At 32.9% G+C, this 21,020-nt stretch overlaps 11 non-coding genes across 11 annotated transcripts; all 11 read right to left on the minus strand.

Annotated features, from left to right (window-relative positions):
* Window positions 1–1,228: 1,228 nt before the first annotated feature.
* On the minus strand, window positions 1,229–1,310 carry TRNAL-AAG (transfer RNA leucine (anticodon AAG)). Its single transcript has one exon. It is a non-coding gene; the product is annotated as a tRNA-Leu (tRNA).
* A 1,343-nt stretch (window positions 1,311–2,653) lies between these two features.
* Window positions 2,654–2,735, minus strand: TRNAL-AAG (transfer RNA leucine (anticodon AAG)). Its single transcript has one exon. It is a non-coding gene; the product is annotated as a tRNA-Leu (tRNA).
* Window positions 2,736–4,889: 2,154 nt separating this feature from the next.
* TRNAL-AAG (transfer RNA leucine (anticodon AAG)) lies at window positions 4,890–4,971 on the minus strand. Its single transcript has one exon. It is a non-coding gene; the product is annotated as a tRNA-Leu (tRNA).
* Window positions 4,972–6,313: 1,342 nt separating this feature from the next.
* TRNAL-AAG (transfer RNA leucine (anticodon AAG)) lies at window positions 6,314–6,395 on the minus strand. The gene has a single exon. It is a non-coding gene; the product is annotated as a tRNA-Leu (tRNA).
* Window positions 6,396–7,737: 1,342 nt separating this feature from the next.
* Window positions 7,738–7,819, minus strand: TRNAL-AAG (transfer RNA leucine (anticodon AAG)). The gene has a single exon. It is a non-coding gene; the product is annotated as a tRNA-Leu (tRNA).
* A 2,592-nt stretch (window positions 7,820–10,411) lies between these two features.
* On the minus strand, window positions 10,412–10,493 carry TRNAL-AAG (transfer RNA leucine (anticodon AAG)). Its single transcript has one exon. It is a non-coding gene; the product is annotated as a tRNA-Leu (tRNA).
* A 1,342-nt stretch (window positions 10,494–11,835) lies between these two features.
* On the minus strand, window positions 11,836–11,917 carry TRNAL-AAG (transfer RNA leucine (anticodon AAG)). The gene has a single exon. It is a non-coding gene; the product is annotated as a tRNA-Leu (tRNA).
* Window positions 11,918–14,510: 2,593 nt separating this feature from the next.
* On the minus strand, window positions 14,511–14,592 carry TRNAL-AAG (transfer RNA leucine (anticodon AAG)). The gene has a single exon. It is a non-coding gene; the product is annotated as a tRNA-Leu (tRNA).
* A 1,341-nt stretch (window positions 14,593–15,933) lies between these two features.
* Window positions 15,934–16,015, minus strand: TRNAL-AAG (transfer RNA leucine (anticodon AAG)). The gene has a single exon. It is a non-coding gene; the product is annotated as a tRNA-Leu (tRNA).
* Window positions 16,016–17,355: 1,340 nt separating this feature from the next.
* TRNAL-AAG (transfer RNA leucine (anticodon AAG)) lies at window positions 17,356–17,437 on the minus strand. Its single transcript has one exon. It is a non-coding gene; the product is annotated as a tRNA-Leu (tRNA).
* Window positions 17,438–18,778: 1,341 nt separating this feature from the next.
* On the minus strand, window positions 18,779–18,860 carry TRNAL-AAG (transfer RNA leucine (anticodon AAG)). Its single transcript has one exon. It is a non-coding gene; the product is annotated as a tRNA-Leu (tRNA).
* Between the last annotated feature and the right edge of the window lie 2,160 nt (window positions 18,861–21,020).

Below are 21,020 nucleotides of genomic sequence, written 5' to 3' on the forward strand. Positions count from 1 at the left end.
ATTAAACATAAAATCGATGAGAAATTCATATTTTTTATTGAATTGCATTTTGTTTATTTTCATTGAAATAATAAAAAGAAATTGAGATGCATGAAGTAGTAAAATATTAGTTCTGATAGGGCACATAATTAGTTCATGCAAAAGTAAAATTTGAATATCTTTACTGTTAGCAGATATCATTATTTTAAAGGTTTGAGAAGACTGTTGCAACTATGATGAACTGTTTAGAACTCGGTGACTAATGCAGGATACTATCACCATCCTTTTTCAGTTGGTTAATATCTGATCAATCATGAATTGATGATAAATTGTTTTGAACTATTGCATGTGACAGCTTAAGGTGTGCTTCCACCAACCAAATGTAGCTTCTTTCATACCTTATATACTTTAGGAAACCACTTTGATATAAGTCACTGGATCTTCTCCTTTTCAGTTGGTTAATATCTGATCAATCATCAGTTGATGATAAATTGTTTTAAACTACTGCATGTGACAGCTTAAGGTGTGCTTCCACCAACCAAATTTAGCTTCTTTTATACCTTATCTAGTTTAGGAAACCACTTTGGTATATATCACTGGATCTTCTCCTTGGAGAATAAATATGGCAGCAGTGGGATTTGATTCCAGTGGCTTGAATAGCTCTGTCATCCTACAACCTGCTGTACACTTTAAAATATTTTAGCTCTCATATCTGGAATGTCATTCAAAACTTTACCCAATGTCATGAAAAGCTGAGATAAAATGCAAAAGAAGCCAGGTACATTTAACAAGTAATGATTATATTTGACTTCAAATTTCCTTCATTTAGCGCAACTGATGAATCCAAACAACTTTGAAGTATTATTCAAATGCCTAAAATAGACAGCTGTGAGATTAAAATCCAGAGTGATAGGAAAGTTAGAGAAATCGGAATATAAATCCATCAATTTATACCAATGAGTCACGTTGCCAACATTTCCATCTCTAATTGTATGATAAGACAACTCAGTAATTAAATATTAGTTATGATATTACTTCTAATTACTTCATGCCAACTTAATTTTGGCTCATCTTGACTGTTAGCAGATAACATTTTTAAAACATTTGGGAAGTCTCTTGTAACAATGATGAACTGTTGAGTAGCTAGAGGAATCTTTCACCAACAAATTTCAGCTGGGTAATATCCTATCTAATGGAAAAAAGAATCACATTGACATCAATAACTGGCCTACTCTTTGTATAATAAATATGGCAGCAGAGGGATTTGAACCCACGCCTCTGAAGAGACTGGAGCCTTAATCCAGCGCCTTAGACCGCTCGGCCATGCTACCACATGTGTATATTATTAGGATAGCTCACAGATCTAGAACATCAAAATTAAAGGGTTTTTTTGTTTTAAAGTATTAATTGAAAACATGTCAGCAAAGGTTAAAAGAAAGTTCATTATTAAACATAAAATCGATGAGAAATTCATATTTTTTATTGAATTGCATTTTGTTTATTTTCATTGAAATAATAAAAAGAAATTGAGATGCATGAAGTAGTAAAATATTAGTTCTGATAGGGCACATAATTAGTTCATGCAAAAGTAAAATTTGAATATCTTTACTGTTAGCAGATATCATTATTTTAAAGGTTTGAGAAGACTGTTGCAACTATGATGAACTGTTTAGAACTCGGTGACTAATGCAGGATACTATCACCATCCTTTTTCAGTTGGTTAATATCTGATCAATCATGAATTGATGATAAATTGTTTTGAACTACTGCATGTGACAGCTTAAGGTGTGCTTCCACCAACCAAATGTAGCTTCTTTCATACCTTATATACTTTAGGAAACCACTTTGATATAAGTCACTGGATCTTCTCCTTTTCAGTTGGTTAATATCTGATCAATCATCAGTTGATGATAAATTGTTTTAAACTACTGCATGTGACAGCTTAAGGTGTGCTTCCACCAACCAAATTTAGCTTCTTTTATACCTTATCTACTTTAGGAAACCACTTTGATATATATCACTGGATCTTCTCCTTGGAGAATAAATATGGCAGCAGTGGGATTTGATTCCAGCAGCTTGAATAGCTCTGTCATCCTACAACCTGCTGTACACTTTAAAATATTTTAGCTCTCATATCTGGAATGTCATTCAAAACTTTACCCAAAGTCAGGAAAAGCTGAGATAAAATGCAAAAGAAGCCAGGTACATTTAACAAGTAATGATTATATTTGACTTCAAATTTCCTTCATTTAGCGCAACTGATGAATCCAAACAACTTTGAAGTATTATTCAAATGCCTAAAATAGACAGCTGTGAGATTAAAATTTAGAGTGATAGAAAAGTTAGAGAAATCGGAATATAATTCCATCAATTTATACCAAAGAGTCACGTTGCCAACATTTCCATCTCTAATTGTATGATAAGACAACTCAGTAATTAAATATTAGTTATGATATTACTTCTAATTACTTCATGCCAACTTAATTTTGGCTCATCTTGACTGTTAGCAGATAACATTTTTAAAACATTTGGGAAGTCTCTTGTAACAATGATGAACTGTTGAGTAGCTAGAGGAATCTTTCACCAACAAATTTCAGCTGGGTAATATCCTATCTAATGGAAAAAAAGAATCACTTTGACATCAATAACTGGCCTACTCTTTGTATAATAAATATGGCAGCAGTGGGATTTGAACCCACGCCTCCGAAGAGACTGGAGCCTTAATCCAGTGCCTTAGACCACTCGGCCATGCTACCACATGTGCATATCATTAGGATAGCTCACAGATCTAGAACATAAAAATTAAAGGGTTTTTTGTTTTAAAGTATTAATTGAATAGATGTCAGCAAAAGTTTAAAGAAAGTTCATTATTAAACATAAAATCGATGAGAAATTCATATTTTTTATTGAATTGCATTTTGTTTATTTTCATTGAAATAACAAAAGAAATTGAGATGCATGAAGTAGTAAAATATTAGTTCTGATAGGGCACATAATTACTTCATGCAAAATTAAAATTTGAATATCTTTACTGTTAGCAGATATCATTTTTTTTAAAGGTTTGAGAAGACTGTTACAACTATGATGAACTGTTTAGAACTCGGTGACTAATGCAGGATACTATCACCATCCTTTTTCAGTTGGTTAATATCTGATCAATCATGAATTGATGATAAATTGTTTTGAACTACTGCATGTGACAGCTTAAGGTGTGCTTCCACCAACCAAATGTAGCTTCTTTCATACCTTATATACTTTAGGAAACCACTTTGATATAAGTCACTGGATCTTCTCCTTTTCAGTTGGTTAATATCTGATCAATCATCAGTTGATGATAAATTGTTTTAAACTACTGCATGTGACAGCTTAAGGTGTGCTTCCACCAACCAAATTTAGCTTCTTTTATACCTTATCTACTTTAGGAAACCACTTTGGTATATATCACTGGATCTTCTCCTTGGAGAATAAATATGGCAGCAGTGGGATTTGATTCCAGTGGCTTGAATAGCTCTGTCATCCTACAACCTGCTGTACACTTTAAAATATTTTAGCTCTCATATCTGGAATGTCATTCAAAACTTTACCCAAAGTCAGGAAAAGCTGAGATAAAATGCAAAAGAAGCCAGGTACATTTAACAAGTAATGATTATATTTGACTTCAAATTTCCTTCATTTAGCGCAACTGATGTATCCAAACAACTTTGAAGTATTATTCAAATGCCTAAAACAGACAGCTGTGAGATTAAAATCCAAAGTGATAGGAAAGTTAGAGAAATCAGAATATAAATCCATCAATTTATACCACATAATTACTTCATGCAAAATTAAAATTTGAATATCTTTACTGTTAGCAGATATCATTATTTTAAAGGTTTGAGAAGACTGTTGCAACTATGATGAACTGTTTAGAACTCCATGACTAATGCAGGATACTATCACCATCCTTTTTCAGTTGGTTAATATCTGATCAATCATGAATTGATGATAAATTGTTTTGAACTACTGCATGTGACAGCTTAAGGTGTGCTTCCACCAACCAAATGTAGCTTCTTTTATACCTTATCTACTTTAGGAAGCCACTTTGATATAAGTCACTGGATCTTCTCCTTTTCAGTTGGTTAATATCTGATCAATCATCAGTTGATGATAAATTGTTTTAAATTACTGCATGTGACAGCTTAAGGTGTGCTTCCACCAACCAAATTTAGCTTCTTTTATACCTTATCTACTTTAGGAAACCACTTTGATATATATCACTGGATCTTCTCCTTGGAGAATAAATATGGCAGCAGTGGGATTTGATTCCAACGGCTTGAATAGCTCTGTCATCCTACAACCTGCTGTACACTTTAAAATATTTTAGCTCTCATATCTGGAATGTCATTCAAAACTTTACCCAAAGTCAGGAAAAGCTGAGATAAAATGCAAAAGAAGCCAGGTACATTTAACAAGTAATGATTATATTTGACTTCAAATTTCCTTCATTTAGCGCAACTGATGTATCCAAACAACTTTGAAGTATTATTCAAATGCCTAAAATAGACAGCTGTGAGATTAAAATCCAGAGTGATAGAAAAGTTAGAGAAATCGGAATATAAATCCATCAATTTATACCAATGAGTCACGTTGCCAACATTTCCATCTCTAATTGTATGATAAGACAACTCAGTAATTAAATATTAGTTATGAAATTACTTCTAATTACTTCATGCCAACTTAATTTTGGCTCATCTTGACTGTTAGCAGATAACATTTTTAAAACATTTGGGAAGTCTCTTGTAACAATGATTAACTGTTGAGTAGCTAGAGGAATCTTTCATCAACAAATTTCAGCTGGGTAATATCCTGTCTAATGGAAAAAAAGAATCACATTGACATCAATAACTGGCCTACTCTTTGTATAATAAATATGGCAGCAGTGGGATTTGAACCCACGCCTCCGAAGAGACTGGAGCCTTAATCCAGCGCCTTAGACCGCTTGGCCATGCTACCACATGTGCATATCATTAGGATAGCTCACAGATCTAGAACATCAAAATTAAAGGGTTTTTTGTTTTAAAGTATTAATTGAAAAGATGACAGCAAAGGTTAAAAGAAAGTTCATTATTAAACATAAAATCGATGAGAAATTCATATTTTTTATTGAATTGCATTTTGTTTATTTTCATTGAAATAATAAAAAGAAATTGAGATGCATGAAGTAGTAAAATATTAGTTCTGATAGGGCACATAATTACTTCATGCAAAAGTAAAATTTGAATATCTTTACTGTTAGCAGATATCATTATTTTAAAGGTTTGAGAAGACTGTTGCAACTATGATGAACGGTTTAGAACTCGGTGACTAATGCAGGATACTATCACCATCCTTTTTCAGTTGGTTAATATCTGATCAATCATGAATTGATGTTAAATTGTTTTGAACTACTGCATGTGACAGCTTAAGGTGTGCTTCCACCAACCAAATGTAGCTTCTTTCATACCTCATATACTTTAGGAAACCACTTTGATATAAGTCACTGGATCTTCTCCTTTTCAGTTGGTTAATATCTGATCAATCATCAGTTGATGATAAATTGTTTTAAACTACTGCATGTGACAGCTTAAGGTGTGCTTCCACCAACCAAATTTAGCTTCTTTTATACCTTATCTACTTTAGGAAACCACTTTGATATATATCACTGGATCTTCTCCTTGGAGAATAAATATGGCAGCAGTGGGATTTGATTCCAACGGCTTGAATAGCTCTGTCATCCTACAACCTGCTGTACACTTTAAAATATTTTAGCTCTCATATCTGGAATGTCATTCAAAACTTTACCCAAAGTCAGGAAAAGCTGAGATAAAATGCAAAAGAAGCCAGGTACATTTAACAAGTAATGATTATATTTGACTTCAAATTTCCTTCATTTAGCGCAACTGATGTATCCAAACAACTTTGAAGTATTATTCAAATGCCTAAAATAGACAGCTGTGAGATTAAAATCCAGAGTGATAGAAAAGTTAGAGAAATCGGAATATAAATCCATCAATTTATACCAATGAGTCACGTTGCCAAAATTTCCATCTCTAATTGTATGATAAGACAACTCAGTAATTAAATATTAGTTATGATATTACTTCTAATTACTTCATGCCAACTTAATTTTGGCTCATCTTGACTGTTAGCAGATAACATTTTTAAAACATTTGGGAAGTCTCTTGTAACAATGATGAACTGTTGAGTAGCTAGAGGAATCTTTCACCAACAAATTTCAGCTGGGTAATATCCTATCTAATGGAAAAAAAGAATCACATTGACATCAATAACTGGCCTACTCTTTGTATAATAAATATGGCAGCAGTGGGATTTGAACCCACGCCTCCGAAGAGACTGGAGCCTTAATCCAGCGCCTTAGACCGCTCGGCCATGCTACCACATGTGTATATTATTAGGATAGCTCACAGATCTAGAACATCAAAATTAAAGGGTTTTTTGTTTTAAAGTATTAATTGAAAAGATGTCAGCAAAGGTTAAAAGAAAGTTCATTATTAAACATAAAATCGATGAGAAATTCATATTTTTTATTGAATTGCATTTTGTTTATTTTCATTGAAATAATAAAAAGAAATTGAGATGCATGAAGTAGTAAAATATTAGTTCTGATAGGGCACATAATTACTTCATGCAAAAGTAAAATTTGAATATCTTTACTGTTAGCAGATATCATTATTTTAAAGGTTTGAGAAGACTGTTGCAACTATGATGAACGGTTTAGAACTCGGTGACTAATGCAGGATACTATCACCATCCTTTTTCAGTCGGTTAATATCTGATCAATCATGAATTGATGTTAAATTGTTTTGAACTACTGCATGTGACAGCTTAAGGTGTGCTTCCACCAACCAAATGTAGCTTCTTTCATACCTTATATACTTTAGGAAACCACTTTGATATAAGTCACTGGATCTTCTCCTTTTCAGTTGGTTAATATCTGATCAATCATCAGTTGATGATAAATTGTTTTAAACTACTGCATGCGACAGCTTAAGGTGTGCTTCCACCAACCAAATTTAGCTTCTTTTATACCTTATCTACTTTAGGAAACCACTTTGGTATATATCACTGGATCTTCTCCTTGGAGAATAAATATGGCAGCAGTGGGATTTGATTCCAGTGGCTTGAATAGCTCTGTCATCCTACAACCTGCTGTACACTTTAAAATATTTTAGCTCTCATATCTGGAATGTCATTCAAAACTTTACCCAAAGTCAGGAAAAGCTGAGATAAAATGCAAAAGAAGCCAGGTACATTTAACAATTAATGATTATATTTGACTTCAAATTTCCTTCATTTAGCACAACTGATGAATCCAAACAACTTTGAAGTATTATTCAAATGCCTAAAATAGACAGCTGTGAGATTAAAATCCAGAGTGATAGGAAAGTTAGAGAAATCAGAATATAAATCCATCAATTTATACCAATGAGTCACGTTGCCAACATTTCCATCTCTAATTGTATGATAAGACAACTCAGTAATTAAATATTAGTTATGATATTACTTCTAATTACTTAATGCCAACTTAATTTTGGCTCATCTTGACTGTTAGCAGATAACATTTTTAAAACATTTGGCAAGTCTCTTGTAACAATGATGAACAGTTGAGTAGCTAGAGGAATCTTACACCAACAAATTTCAGCTGGGTAATATCCTTTCTAATGGAAAAAAAGAATCAGTTTGACATCAATAACTGGCCTACTCTTTGTATAATAAATATGGCAGCAGAGGGATTTGAACCCACGCCTCCGAAGAGACTGGAGCCTTAATCCAGCGCCTTAGACCGCTCGGCCATGCTACCACATGTGTATATTATTAGGATAGCTCACAGATCTAGAACATCAAAATTAATGGGTTTTTTGTTTTAAAGTATTAATTGAAAAGATGTCAGCAAAGGTTAAAAGAAAGTTCATTATTAAACATAAAATCGATGAGAAATTCATATTTTTTATTGAATTGCATTTTGTTTATTTTCATTGAAATAATAAAAGGAAATTGAGATGCATGAAGTAGTAAAATATTAGTTCTGATAGGGCACATAATTAGTTCATGCAAAAGTAAAATTTGAATATCTTTACTGTTAGCAGATATCATTATTTTAAAGGTTTGAGAAGACTGTTGCAACTATGATGAACTGTTTAGAACTCGGTGACTAATGCAGGATACTATCACCATCCTTTTTCAGTTGGTTAATATCTGATCAATCATGAATTGATGATAAATTGTTTTGAACTACTGCATGTGACAGCTTAAGGTGTGCTTCCACCAACCAAATGTAGCTTCTTTCATACCTTATATACTTTAGGAAACCACTTTGATATAAGTCACTGGATCTTCTCCTTTTCAGTTGGTTAATATCTGATCAATCATCAGTTGATGATAAATTGTTTTAAACTACTGCATGTGACAGCTTAAGGTGTGCTTCCACCAACCAAATTTAGCTTCTTTTATACCTTATCTACTTTAGGAAACCACTTTGATATATATCACTGGATCTTCTCCTTGGAGAATAAATATGGCAGCAGTGGGATTTGATTCCAGCAGCTTGAATAGCTCTGTCATCCTACAACCTGCTGTACACTTTAAAATATTTTAGCTCTCATATCTGGAATGTCATTCAAAACTTTACCCAAAGTCAGGAAAAGCTGAGATAAAATGCAAAAGAAGCCAGGTACATTTAACAAGTAATGATTATATTTGACTTCAAATTTCCTTCATTTAGCACAACTGATGTATCCAAACAACTTTGAAGTATTATTCAAATGCCTAAAATAGACAGCTGTGAGATTAAAATTTAGAGTGATAGAAAAGTTAGAGAAATCGGAATATAAAACCATCAATTTATACCAATGAGTCACGTTGCCAACATTTCCATCTCTAATTGTATGATAAGACAACTCAGTAATTAAATATTAGTTATGATATTACTTCTAATTACTTCATGCCAACTTAAATTTGGCTCATCTTGACTGTTAGCAGATAACATTTTTAAAACATTTGGGAAGTCTCTTGTAACAATGATGAACTGTTGAGTAGCTAGAGGAATCTTTCACCAACAAATTTCAGCTGGGTAATATCCTATCTAATGGAAAAAAAGAATCACTTTGCCATCAATAACTGGCCTACTATTTGTATAATAAATATGGCAGCAGTGGGATTTGAACCCACGCCTCCGAAGAGACTGGAGCGCCTAAGACCGCTCGGCCATGCTACCACATGTGCATATCATTAGGATAGCTCACAGATCTAGAACATCAAAATTAAAGGGTTTTTTGTTTTAAAGTATTAATTGAAAAGATGTCAGCAAAGGTTTAAAGAAAGTTCATTATTAAACATAAAATCGATGAGAAATTCATATTTTTTATTGAATTGCATTTTGTTTATTTTCATTGAAATAACAAAAGAAATTGAGATGCATGAAGTAGTAAAATATTAGTTCTGATAGGGCACATAATTACTTCATGCAAAATTAAAATTTGAATATCTTTACTGTTAGCAGATATCATTATTTTAAAGGTTTGAGAAGACTGTTGCAACTATGATGAACTGTTTAGAACTCGGTGACTAATGCAGGATACTATCACCATCCTTTTTCAGTTGGTTAATATCTGATCAATCATGAATTGATGATAAATTGTTTTGAACTACTGCATGTGACAGCTTAAGCTGTGCTTCCACCAACCAAATTTAGCTTCTTTTATACCTTATCTACTTTAGGAAACCACTTTGGTATATATCACTGGATCTTCTCCTTAAAGAATAAATATGGCAGCAGTGGGATTTGATTCCAGTGGCTTGAATAGCTCTGTCATCCTACAACCTGCTGTACACTTTAAAATATTTTAGCTCTCATATCTGGAATGTCATTCAAAACTTTACCCAAAGTCAGGAAAAGCTGAGATAAAATGCAAAAGAAGCCAGGTACATTTAACAAGTAATGATTATATTTGACTTCAAATTTCCTTCATTTAGCGCAACTGATGAATCCAAACAACTTTGAAGTATTATTCAAATGCCTAAAATAGACAGCTGTGAGATTAAATTCCAGAGTGATAGGAAAGTTAGAGAAATCGGAATATAAATCCATCAATTTATACCAATGAGTCACGTTGCCAACATTTCCATCTCTAATTGTATGATAAGACAACTCAGTAATTAAATATTAGTTATGATATTACTTCTAATTACTTCATGCCAACTTAATTTTGGCTCATCTTGACTGTTAGCAGATAACATTTTTAAAACATTTGGGAAGTCTCTTGTAACAATGATGAACAGTTGAGTAGCTAGAGGAATCTTCCACCAACAAATTTCAGCTGGGTAATATCCTTTCTAATGGAAAAAAAGAATCATTTTGACATCAATAACTGGCCTACTCTTTGTATAATAAATATGGCAGCAGAGGGATTTGAACCCACGCCTCCGAAGTGACTGGAGCCTTAATCCAGCGCCTTAGACCGCTCGGCCATGCTACCACATGTGTATATTATTAGGATAGCTCACAGATCTAGAACATCAAAATTAAAGGGTTTTTTGTTTTAAAGTATTAATTGAAAAGATGTCAGCAAAGGTTAAAAGAAAGTTCATTATTAAACATAAAATCGATGAGAAATTCATATTTTTTATTGAATTGCATTTTGTTTATTTTCATTGAAATAATAAAAAGAAATTGAGATGCATGAAGTAGTAAAATATTAGTTCTGATAGGGCACATAATTACTTCATGCAAAAGTAAAATTTGAATATCTTTACTGTTAGCAGATATCATTATTTTAAAGGTTTGAGAAGACTGTTGCAACTATGATGAACGGTTTAGAACTCGGTGACTAATGCAGGATACTATCACCATCCTTTTTCAGTCGGTTAATATCTGATCAATCATGAATTGATGTTAAATTGTTTTGAACTACTGCATGTGACAGCTTAAGGTGTGCTTCCACCAACCAAATGTAGCTTCTTTCATACCTTATATACTTTAGGAAACCACTTTGATATAAGTCACTGGATCTTCTCCTTTTCAGTTGGTTAATATCTGATCAATCATCAGTTGATGATAAATTGTTTTAAACTACTGCATGCGACAGCTTAAGGTGTGCTTCCACCAACCAAATTTAGCTTCTTTTATACCTTATCTACTTTAGGAAACCACTTTGGTATATATCACTGGATCTTCTCCTTGGAGAATAAATATGGCAGCAGTGGGATTTGATTCCAGTGGCTTGAATAGCTCTGTCATCCTACAACCTGCTGTACACTTTAAAATATTTTAGCTCTCATATCTGGAATGTCATTCAAAACTTTACCCAAAGTCAGGAAAAGCTGAGATAAAATGCAAAAGAAGCCAGGTACATTTAACAATTAATGATTATATTTGACTTCAAATTTCCTTCATTTAGCACAACTGATGAATCCAAACAACTTTGAAGTATTATTCAAATGCCTAAAATAGACAGCTGTGAGATTAAAATCCAGAGTGATAGGAAAGTTAGAGAAATCAGAATATAAATCCATCAATTTATACCAATGAGTCACGTTGCCAACATTTCCATCTCTAATTGTATGATAAGACAACTCAGTAATTAAATATTAGTTATGATATTACTTCTAATTACTTAATGCCAACTTAATTTTGGCTCATCTTGACTGTTAGCAGATAACATTTTTAAAACATTTGGCAAGTCTCTTGTAACAATGATGAACAGTTGAGTAGCTAGAGGAATCTTACACCAACAAATTTCAGCTGGGTAATATCCTTTCTAATGGAAAAAAAGAATCAGTTTGACATCAATAACTGGCCTACTCTTTGTATAATAAATATGGCAGCAGAGGGATTTGAACCCACGCCTCCGAAGAGACTGGAGCCTTAATCCAGCGCCTTAGACCGCTCGGCCATGCTACCACATGTGTATATTATTAGGATAGCTCACAGATCTAGAACATCAAAAATTAAAGGGTTTTTTGTTTTAAAGTATTAATTGAAAAGATGTCAGCAAAGGTTAAAAGAAAGTTCATTATTAAACATAAAATCGATGAGAAATTCATATTTTTTATTGAATTGCATTTTGTTTATTTTCATTGAAATAATAAAAGGAAATTGAGATGCATGAAGTAGTAAAATATTAGTTCTGATAGGGCACATAATTAGTTCATGCAAAAGTAAAATTTGAATATCTTTACTGTTAGCAGATATCATTATTTTAAAGGTTTGAGAAGACTGTTGCAACTATGATGAACTGTTTAGAACTCGGTGACTAATGCAGGATACTATCACCATCCTTTTTCAGTTGGTTAATATCTGATCAATCATGAATTGATGATAAATTGTTTTGAACTACTGCATGTGACAGCTTAAGGTGTGCTTCCACCAACCAAATGTAGCTTCTTTCATACCTTATATACTTTAGGAAACCACTTTGATATAAGTCACTGGATCTTCTCCTTTTCAGTTGGTTAATATCTGATCAATCATCAGTTGATGATAAATTGTTTTAAACTACTGCATGTGACAGCTTAAGGTGTGCTTCCACCAACCAAATTTAGCTTCTTTTATACCTTATCTACTTTAGGAAACCACTTTGATATATATCACTGGATCTTCTCCTTGGAGAATAAATATGGCAGCAGTGGGATTTGATTCCAGCAGCTTGAATAGCTCTGTCATCCTACAACCTGCTGTACACTTTAAAATATTTTAGCTCTCCTATCTGGAATGTCATTCAAAACTTTACCCAAAGTCAGGAAAAGCTGAGATAAAATGCAAAAGAAGCCAGGTACATTTAACAAGTAATGATTATATTTGACTTCAAATTTCCTTCATTTAGCACAACTGATGTATCCAAACAACTTTGAAGTATTATTCAAATGCCTAAAATAGACAGCTGTGAGATTAAAATTTAGAGTGATAGAAAAGTTAGAGAAATCGGAATATAAAACCATCAATTTATACCAATGAGTCACGTTGCCAACATTTCCATCTCTAATTGTATGATAAGACAACTCAGTAATTAAATATTAGTTATGATATTACTTCTAATTACTTCATGCCAACTTAAATTTGGCTCATCTTGACTGTTAGCAGATAACATTTTTAAAACATTTGGGAAGTCTCTTGTAACAATGATGAACTGTTGAGTAGCTAGAGGAATCTTTCACCAACAAATTTCAGCTGGGTAATATCCTATCTAATGGAAAAAAAGAATCACTTTGCCATCAATAACTGGCCTACTATTTGTATAATAAATATGGCAGCAGTGGGATTTGAACCCACGCCTCCGAAGAGACTGGAGCGCCTAAGACCGCTCGGCCATGCTACCACATGTGCATATCATTAGGATAGCTCACAGATCTAGAACATCAAAATTAAAGGGTTTTTTGTTTTAAAGTATTAATTGAAAAGATGTCAGCAAAGGTTTAAAGAAAGTTCATTATTAAACATAAAATCGATGAGAAATTCATATTTTTTATTGAATTGCATTTTGTTTATTTTCATTGAAATAACAAAAGAAATTGAGATGCATGAAGTAGTAAAATATTAGTTCTGATAGGGCACATAATTACTTCATGCAAAATTAAAATTTGAATATCTTTACTGTTAGCAGATATCATTATTTTAAAGGTTTGAGAAGACTGTTGCAACTATGATGAACTGTTTAGAACTCGGTGACTAATGCAGGATACTATCACCATCCTTTTTCAGTTGGTTAATATCTGATCAATCATGAATTGATGATAAATTGTTTTGAACTACTGCATGTGACAGCTTAAGCTGTGCTTCCACCAACCAAATTTAGCTTCTTTTATACCTTATCTACTTTAGGAAACCACTTTGGTATATATCACTGGATCTTCTCCTTAAAGAATAAATATGGCAGCAGTGGGATTTGATTCCAGTGGCTTGAATAGCTCTGTCATCCTACAACCTGCTGTACACTTTAAAATATTTTAGCTCTCATATCTGGAATGTCATTCAAAACTTTACCCAAAGTCAGGAAAAGCTGAGATAAAATGCAAAAGAAGCCAGGTACATTTAACAAGTAATGATTATATTTGACTTCAAATTTCCTTCATTTAGCGCAACTGATGAATCCAAACAACTTTGAAGTATTATTCAAATGCCTAAAATAGACAGCTGTGAGATTAAATTCCAGAGTGATAGGAAAGTTAGAGAAATCGGAATATAAATCCATCAATTTATACCAATGAGTCACGTTGCCAACATTTCCATCTCTAATTGTATGATAAGACAACTCAGTAATTAAATATTAGTTATGATATTACTTCTAATTAATTCATGCCAACTTAATTTTGGCTCATCTTGACTGTTAGCAGATAACATTTTTAAAACATTTGGGAAGTCTCTTGTAACAATGATTAACTGTTGAGTAGCTAGAGGAATCTTTCATCAACAAATTTCAGCTGGGTAATATCCTGTCTAATGGAAAAAAAGAATCACATTGACATCAATAACTGGCCTACTCTTTGTATAATAAATATGGCAGCAGTGGGATTTGAACCCACGCCTCCGAAGAGACTGGAGCCTTAATCCAGCGCCTTAGACCGCTTGGCCATGCTACCACATGTGCATATCATTAGGATAGCTCACAGATCTAGAACATCAAAATTAAAGGGTTTTTTGTTTTAAAGTATTAATTGAAAAGATGTCAGCAAAGGTTTAAAGAAAGTTCATTATTAAACATAAAATCGATGAGAAATTCAAATTTTTTATTGAATTGCATTTTGTTTATTTTCATTGAAATAACAAAAGAAATTGAGATGCATGAAGTAGTAAAATATTAGTTCTGATAGGGCACATAATTACTTCATGCAAAATTAAAATTTGAATATCTTTACTGTTAGCAGATATCATTATTTTAATGGTTTGAGAAGACTGTTGCAACTATGATGAACTGTTTAGAACTCGGTGACTAATGCAGGATACTATCACCATCCTTTTTCAGTTGGTTAATATCTGATCAATCATGATATGATGATAAATTGTTTTGAACTACTGCATGTGACAGCTTAAGGTGTGCTTCCACCAACCAAATGTAGCTTCTTTCATACCTTATCTACTTTAGGAAACCACTTTGATATAAGTCACTGGATCTTCTCCTTTTCAGTTGGTTAATATCTGATCAATCATCAGTTGATGATAAATTGTTTTAAACTACTGCATGTGACAGCTTAAGGTGTGCTTCCACCAACCAAATTTAGCTTCTTTTATACCTTATCTACTTTAGGAAACCACTTTGGTATATATCACTGGATCTTCTCCTTGGAGAATAAATATGGCAGCAGTGGGATTTGATTCCAGTGGCTTGAATAGCTCTGTCATCCTACAACCTGCTGTACACTTTAAAATATTTTAGCTCTCATATCTGGAATGTCATTCAAAACTTTACCCAAAGTCAGGAAAAGCTGAGATAAAATGCAAAAGAAGCCAGGTACATTTAACAAGTAATGATTATATTTGACTTCAAATTTCCTTCATTTAGCGCAACTGATGTATCCAAACAACTTTGAAGTATTATTCAAATGCCTAAAATAGACAGCTGTGAGATTAAAATCCAGAGTGATAGAAAAGTTAGAGAAATCGGAATATAAATCCATCAATTTATACCAATGAGTCACGTTGCCAACATTTCCATCTCTAATTGTATGATAAGACAACTCAGTAATTAAATATTAGTGATGATATTACTTCTAGTTACTTCATGCCAACTTAATTTTGGCTCATCTTGACTGTTAGCAGATAACATTTTTAAAACATTTGGGAAGTCTCTTGTAACAATGATGAACTGTTGAGTAGCTAGAGGAATCTTCCACCAACAAATTTCAGCTGGGTAATATCCTTTCTAATGGAAAAAAAGAAACAGTTTGACATCAATAACTGGCCTACTCTTTGTATAATAAATATGGCAGCAGAGGGATTTGAACCCACGCCTCCGAAGAGACTGGAGCCTTAATCCAGCGCCTTACACCACTCGGCCATGCTACCACATGTGCTTATCATTAGGATAGCTCACAGATCTAGAACATCAAAATTAAAGGTTTTTTTGTTTTAAAGTATTAATTGAAAAGATGTCAGCAAAGGTTAAAAGAAAGTTCATTATTAAACATAAAATCGATGAGAAATTCATATTTTTTTTTAATTGCATTTTGTTTATTTTCATTGAAATAACAAAAGAAATTGAGATGCATGAAGTAGTAAAATATTAGTTCTGATAGGGCACATAATTAATTCATGCAAAATTAAAATTTGAATATCTTTACTGTTAGCAGATATCATTATTTTAAAGGTTTGAGAAGACTGTTGCAACTATGATGAACGGTTTAGAACTCGGTGACTAATGCAGGATACTATCACCATCCTTTTTCAGTTGGTTAATATCTGATCAATCATGAATTGATGATAAATTGTTTTGAACTACTGCATGTGACAGCTTAAGGTGTGCTTCCACCAACCAAATGTAGCTTCTTTTATACCTTATCTACTTTAGGAAACCACTTTGATATAAGTCACTGGATCTTCTCCTTTTCAGTTGGTTAATATCTGATCAATCATCAGTTGATGATAAATTGTTTTAAACTACTGCATGTGACAGCTTAAGGTGTGCTTCCACCAACCAAATTTAGCTTCTTTTATACCTTATCTACTTTAGGAAACCACTTTGATATATATCACTGGATCTTCTCCTTGGAGAATAAATATGGCAGCAGTGGGATTTGATTCCAACGGCTTGAATAGCTCTGTCATCCTACAACCTGCTGTACACTTTAAAATATTTTAGCTCTCATATCTGGAATGTCATTCAAAACTTTACCCAAAGTCAGGAAAAGCTGAGATAAAATGCAAAAGAAGCCAGGTACATTTAACAAGTAATGATTATATTTGACTTCAAATTTCCTTCATTTAGCGCAACTGATGTATCCAAACAACTTTGAAGTATTATTCAAATGCCTAAAATAGACAGCTGTGAGATTAAAATCCAGAGTGATAGAAAAGTTAGAGAAATCGGAATATAAATCCATCAATTTATACCAATGAGTCATGTTGCCAACATTTCCATCTCTAATTGTATGATAAGACAACTCAGTAATTAAATATTAGTTATGATATTACTTCTAATTACTTCATGCCAACTTAATTTTGGCTCATCTTGACTGTTAGCAGATAACATTTTTAAAACATTTGGGAAGTCTCTTGTAACAATGATGAACTATTGAGTAGCTAGAGGAATCTTTCACCAACAAATTTCAGCTGGGTAATATCCTATCTAATGGAAAAAAAAAATCACATTGACATCAATAACTGGCCTACTCTTTGTATAATAAATATGGCAGCAGTGGGATTTGAACCCACGCCTCCGAAGAGACTGGAGCCTTAATTCAGCGCCTTAGACCGCTTGGCCATGCTACCACATGTGCATATCATTTGGATAGCTCACAGATCTAGAACATCACAATTAAAGGGTTTTTTGTTTTAAAGTAGTAATTGAAAAGATGTCAGCAAAGGTTAAATGAAAGTTCATTATTAAACATAAAATCGATGAGAAATTCATATTTTTTATTGAATTGCATTTTGTTTATTTTCATTGAAATAACAAAAGAAATTGAGATGCATGAAGTAGTAAAATATTAGTTCTGATAGGGCACATAATTAATTCATGCAAAATTAAAATTTGAATATCTTTACTGTTAGCAGATATCATTATTTTAAAGGTTTGAGAAGACTGTTGCAACTATGATGAACGGTTTAGAACTCGGTGACTAATGCAGGATACTATCACCATCCTTTTTCAGTTGGTTAATATCTGATCAATCATGAATTGATGATAAATTGTTTTGAACTACTGCATGTGACAGCTTAAGGTGTGCTTCCACCAACCAAATGTAGCTTCTTTTATACCTTATCTACTTTAGGAAACCACTTTGATATAAGTCACTGGATCTTCTCCTTTTCAGTTGGTTAATATCTGATCAATCATCAGTTGATGATAAATTGTTTTAAACTACTGCATGTGACAGCTTAAGGTGTGCTTCCACCAACCAAATTTAGCTTCTTTTATACCTTATCTACTTTAGGAAACCACTTTGATATATATCACTGGATCTTCTCCTTGGAGAATAAATATGGCAGCAGTGGGATTTGATTCCAACGGCTTGAATAGCTCTGTCATCCTACAACCTGCTGTACACTTTAAAATATTTTAGCTCTCATATCTGGAATGTCATTCAAAACTTTACCCAAAGTCAGGAAAAGCTGAGATAAAATGCAAAAGAAGCCAGGTACATTTAACAAGTAATGATTATATTTGACTTCAAATTTCCTTCATTTAGCGCAACTGATGTATCCAAACAACTTTGAAGTATTATTCAAATGCCTAAAATAGACAGCTGTGAGATTAAAATCCAGAGTGATAGAAAAGTTAGAGAAATCGGAATATAAATCCATCAATTTATACCAATGAGTCACGTTGCCAACATTTCCATCTCTAATTGTATGATAAGACAACTCAGTAATTAAATATTAGTTATGATATTACTTCTAATTACTTCATGCCAACTTAATTTTGGCTCATCTTGACTGTTAGCAGATAACATTTTTAAAACATTTGGGAAGTCTCTTGTAACAATGATGAACTGTTGAGTAGCTAGAGGAATCTTTCACCAACAAATTTCAGCTGGGTAATATCCTATCTAATGGAAAAAAAAAATCACATTGACATCAATAACTGGCCTACTCTTTGTATAATAAATATGGCAGCAGTGGGATTTTAACCCACGCCTCCGAAGAGACTGGAGCCTTAATCCAGCGCCTTAGACCGCTTGGCCATGCTACCACATGTGCATATCATTTGGATAGCTCACAGATCTAGAACATCAAAATTAAAGGGTTTTTTGTTTTAAAGTTTTAATTGAAAAGATGTCAGCAAAGGTTAAAAGAAAGTTCATTATTAAACATAAAATCGATGAGAAATTCATATTTTTTATTGAATTGCATTTTGTTTATTTTCATTGAAATAATAAAAAGAAATTGAGATGCATGAAGTAGTAAAATATTAGTTCTGATAGGGCACATAATTACTTCATGCAAAAGTAAAATTTGAATATCTTTACTGTTAGCAGATATCATTATTTTAAAGGTTTGAGAAGACTGTTGCAACTATGATGAACGGTTTAGAACTCGGTGACTAATGCAGGATACTATCACCATCCTTTTTCAGTTGGTTAATATCTGATCAATCATGAATTGATGATAAATTGTTTTGAACTACTGCATGTGACAGCTTAAGGTGTGCTTCCACCAACCAAATGTAGCTTCTTTCATACCTTATATACTTTAGGAAACCACTTTGATATAAGTCACTGGATCTTCTCCTTTTCAGTTGGTTAATATCTGATCAATCATCAGTTGATGATAAATTGTTTTAAACTACTGCATGTGACAGCTTAAGGTGTGCTTCCACCAACCAAATTTAGCTTCTTTTATACCTTATCTACTTTAGGAAACCACTTTGGTATATATCACTGGATCTTCTCCTTGGAGAATAAATATGGCAGCAGTGGGATTTGATTCCAGTGGCTTGAATAGCTCTGTCATCCTACAACCTGCTGTACACTTTAAAATATTTTAGCTCTCATATCTGGAATGTCATTCAAAACTTTACCCAAAGTCAGGAAAAGCTGAGACAAAATGCAAAAGAAGCCAGGTACATTTAACAAGTAATGATTATATTTGACTTCAAATTTCCTTCATTTAGCGCAACTGATGTATCCAAACAACTTTGAAGTATTATTCAAATGCCTAAAATAGACAGCTGTGAGATTAAAATCCAGAGTGATAGAAAAGTTAGAGAAATCGGAATATAAATCCATCAATTTATACCAATGAGTCACGTTGCCAACATTTCCATCTCTAATTGTATGATAAGACAACTCAGTAATTAAATATTAGTGATGATATTACTTCTAGTTACTTCATGCCAACTTAATTTTGGCTCATCTTGACTGTTAGCAGATAACATTTTTAAAACATTTGGGAAGTCTCTTGTAACAATGATGAACTGTTGAGTAGCTAGAGGAATCTTCCACCAACAAATTTCAGCTGGGTAATATCCTTTCTAATGGAAAAATAGAATCAGTTTGACATCAATAACTGGCCTACTCTTTGTATAATAAATATGGCAGCAGAAGGATTTGAACCCACGCCTCCGAAGAGACTGGAGCCTTAATCCAGCGCCTTAGACCGCTTGGCCATGCTACCACATGTGCATATCATTTGGATAGCTCACAGATCTAGAACATCAAAATTAAAGGGTTTTTTGTTTTAAAGTATTAATTGAAAAGATGTCAGCAAAGGTTAAAAGAAAGTTCATTATTAAACATAAAATCGATGAGAAATTCATATTTTTTATTGAATTGCATTTTGTTTATTTTCATTGAAATAATAAAAAGAAATTGAGATGCATGAAGTAGTAAAATATTAGTTCTGATAGGGCACATAATTACTTCATGCAAAAGTAAAATTTGAATATCTTTACTGTTAGCAGATATCATTATTTTAAAGGTTTGAGAAGACTGTTGCAACTATGATGAACGGTTTAGAACTCGGTGACTAATGCAGGATACTATCACCATCCTTTTTCAGTTGGTTAATATCTGATCAATCATGAATTGATGATAAATTGTTTTGAACTACTGCATGTGACAGCTTAAGGTGTGCTTCCACCAACCAATTGTAGCTTCTTTCATACCTTATATACTTTAGGAAACCACTTTGATATAAGTCACTGGATCTTCTCCTTTTCAGTTGGTTAATATCTGATCAATCATCAGTTGATGATAAATTGTTTTAAACTACTGCATGTGACAGCTTAAGGTGTGCTTCCACCAACCAAATTTAGCTTCTTTTATACCTTATCTACTTTAGGAAACCACTTTGGTATATATCACTGGATCTTCTCCTTGGAGAATAAATATGGCAGCAGTGGGATTTGATT

Source organism: Taudactylus pleione, unplaced genomic scaffold (assembly GCF_031769625.1).
Source record: "Taudactylus pleione unplaced genomic scaffold, aTauple2 ptg000016l, whole genome shotgun sequence".
Lineage (NCBI taxonomy): Eukaryota > Metazoa > Chordata > Amphibia > Anura > Myobatrachidae > Taudactylus > Taudactylus pleione.